Raw genomic sequence first — 2732 nt, 5'->3', positions numbered from 1 at the left:
AGTCAAATATGATCAGAACAATTAAGATTAACAAGCTGTGCACACTTTTAAGTAGAAGTGCTGAAACATTCACACGGTGTTTGCTGTGGAGATGTGTCACAATTGTAGCAGTGAATGTAAATAATCAAGTTTTGCATGCATGTGAAACAGATGTGACATATGGGGGGCGAATGCATAATAGACTTCAAAGATAACTGCCACTGGCCTGAAAACGGGGAGATAGGAGAGAAAGCCACATAGAAATAATAAAACCGAATAGATCAAAGCGGTGGGTGTAAGCACTTATTGGCAAAAGAAAGGTAGGACAAAAGGGGAAAGGCGCTACAGAAAGTGCATTAGTGCGTCTGGATACTAAAATAAACACACTTAAGATGAGTGTTTCTTTGTTTTTTTTCTTTGGCAGGATGATGTCAGAGAGGAGGGAAAGCCAGGGCGATGATCATGGCCATTTTAGAAGAACAGAGACATAAAGAGGCAGAGTAATGTTCCTCTGTTTCCACCTTTCTGTGGCAGAAATTAGAGGTAAGGATTAAAAGAAATAACTGGTTCCTGATTCCTACTGTCATCTGCCCCTTCAAAGAGGTCTCAGTGAGAGGAGAAGTAAGCGCCGGGGGGCGGGAGAGGAACTAGAAAATGCCTTGAAGGGATGTCAGTGCTAATTGTTTCCTACTTAGCCAAATCAAATGAGTTACATCTTTGTGGGTTGTTAGATATGAAAGGAACCTGATTAAAGCCTCTAAAGAGCCCGTAGGGGTCACTGGATGCCAGACTACAATCTTTTTTAACTTTAAGAATAACCAGATGTTTTAATGTCAAATCCTTCTTTGCATGACGCTGAAAAGAAATACAGGTATTAATTGATAAATTACATAAACTCATTTAAAAAATGAATTTTAGCAGTCAAACATGATGCATGTTTCAATAATAACTTTATTTTAGTTAGGTTTGTATCAAATGAAAATCCTAAGAGATGATATCAGCAGCATGCATACTGCAAGTATGATAGGGTGAAAAATATCAGTTGTGACATGATTATTAATGCAAAGTGTTATCAGGGACTAAAATAGCACTGGCTTTGACTCTGTTTTTATAAATATGATTATTACTGTGACAACAGAGGGAGGAAAAAAAAAGCAGTGCTTAAAAGCGATCTCTCTTTTTGCCAGTGTTATTACATGTGCAAAAGTCACCATCAAACTGGATTAGGGGAATAGGATTGCGATGCTCGCCTTTGATCTGCCAGATTACAGTAAATCTTCCACGGCACAGAATGAAAAGTCAGCGAGAGAGAGTGAAAAAGAGATGGGAGGAGGGGATTCTGCAGGGGCCCCGATATCCATCCCGTCTCTCGGCTAAGCCGAATTCTTCTTCCTTTGCCTCGTGCTTCCAGGAGATTTGGTGTGGCTGTGATGTCTGAGTCCGAGGAGACACAATCAGGACAGTTGCTAATATGGCAGCCGAGGAGAAAAAAAAAAGAAGAAGAAGGAAAGGGAAGAAAGAAAGTGACAAAGACACTTTTGAATAATGACATCTCTGTTTTTTCAACCCCTATTTTAGATCCATTCAGCCAAACATGCACATGAAGACAGATCACATGCTTCTATGAGCTGATAGCTCATACTAAAGCAGTCAACAAAATGACACACTGGCACCACTCCTCCTAAACTCTTTAATCTATGATGTGCTCATTTGATGTAGGGTGGGTGCAACCATTTGCAGTGCTAGCTAACAAATCTAATATATTAGATCCCCAGACTACGTCAGAGTGCAGTTAGATTAGAGCTGCTGTCTGTTTATCTGTGCGGATGAACAAAGCTTGATAATAGCTCTGCTAATTAACTCCAGACTACATAGAAGGAGTTGAGAGCTGGTTCCTGGCTAATCACAAAACAAATATACCCGTTCTCTACAGCATCACCGCCACCTCTATCCTGCTCCTCTCCTCTCCCTGCCATCTTGACAGCATGTTCACTTAGTCTGGATGATATCTTTTGCAGAACAAAACCCTCACCCTCCTCCTCAGGAGACCTTTAGCTCGATTGTCTAATATCTGCTCATCTGTTGAAAACCCCAAGATTCTTCAACAACTGTGGTAATGAACCTCTCTCCAGGGCCAGCTGGGAATCAATCTGAAAGTAGTGTAGAAGTAAGAAGACAGGAAGACAGATAGTGAGAGTGAGGAGGTGAGCATAGAAGAGGAGAATTAGGTTCTAAGGGCGTGAATGACAAAACATTTTATTTTTTTATTGGCAAACAAAGTAAGGACAACCTGGAGAGTCGGTTAGTAACTCCTAAATCCTGTGATTGCCAGGCTCCCCTTATTACACATGAGTCAGATGGTCCAATTACAAGCTGCTGAAATTCTGGCGTCACTCTGTTCTCCCTATAACTACAAAGTACTGGATCACTATCAATGATATTTTGAACATTAGTCATCAAGTCCAGGGAAGTCAGAATGACTGCAGTGTCCATCTTAATAAAAACAGATGCTTTCCCACATCCTTCTGTTAAATTTCCTTCCTTCTTTTACAGCTTTTAATTTAATTTTAATTTAATTTTTTTTTTTTTTGCAACTATCATCTTTATACTTCTTTCCACTTTTTACATGTTGACGTTTCTTCCCTTTCCCCTCTGTTCCTTGTGAGAGTGTGTGCCCAGTGCTCAGGCTCTGGGGTAAATAGCTGGAAAACATTCAGACATTAATCAGACTGTCGCCAGACAGAGCTGACATC

The 2732-nt window shown here is 40.4% G+C and overlaps 1 long non-coding RNA gene across 1 annotated transcript; it reads right to left on the bottom strand.

The window, feature by feature from the left end:
- Positions 1 to 912: 912 nt before the first annotated feature.
- LOC109203281 (uncharacterized) lies at positions 913 to 2132 on the bottom strand. The gene is made up of 2 exons (XR_002063225.2): positions 2012 to 2132; positions 913 to 1445 (listed from the first exon to the last, which is right to left on the bottom strand). It is a non-coding gene; the product is annotated as an uncharacterized LOC109203281 (long non-coding RNA).
- Between the last annotated feature and the right edge of the window lie 600 nt (positions 2133 to 2732).

Source organism: Oreochromis niloticus, linkage group LG8 (genome assembly GCF_001858045.2).
Source record: "Oreochromis niloticus isolate F11D_XX linkage group LG8, O_niloticus_UMD_NMBU, whole genome shotgun sequence".
Classification (NCBI taxonomy): domain Eukaryota; kingdom Metazoa; phylum Chordata; class Actinopteri; order Cichliformes; family Cichlidae; genus Oreochromis; species Oreochromis niloticus.
Note: the sequence above shows the minus strand (reverse complement) of the source record. Positions and strands in the feature narration are given on the sequence as shown.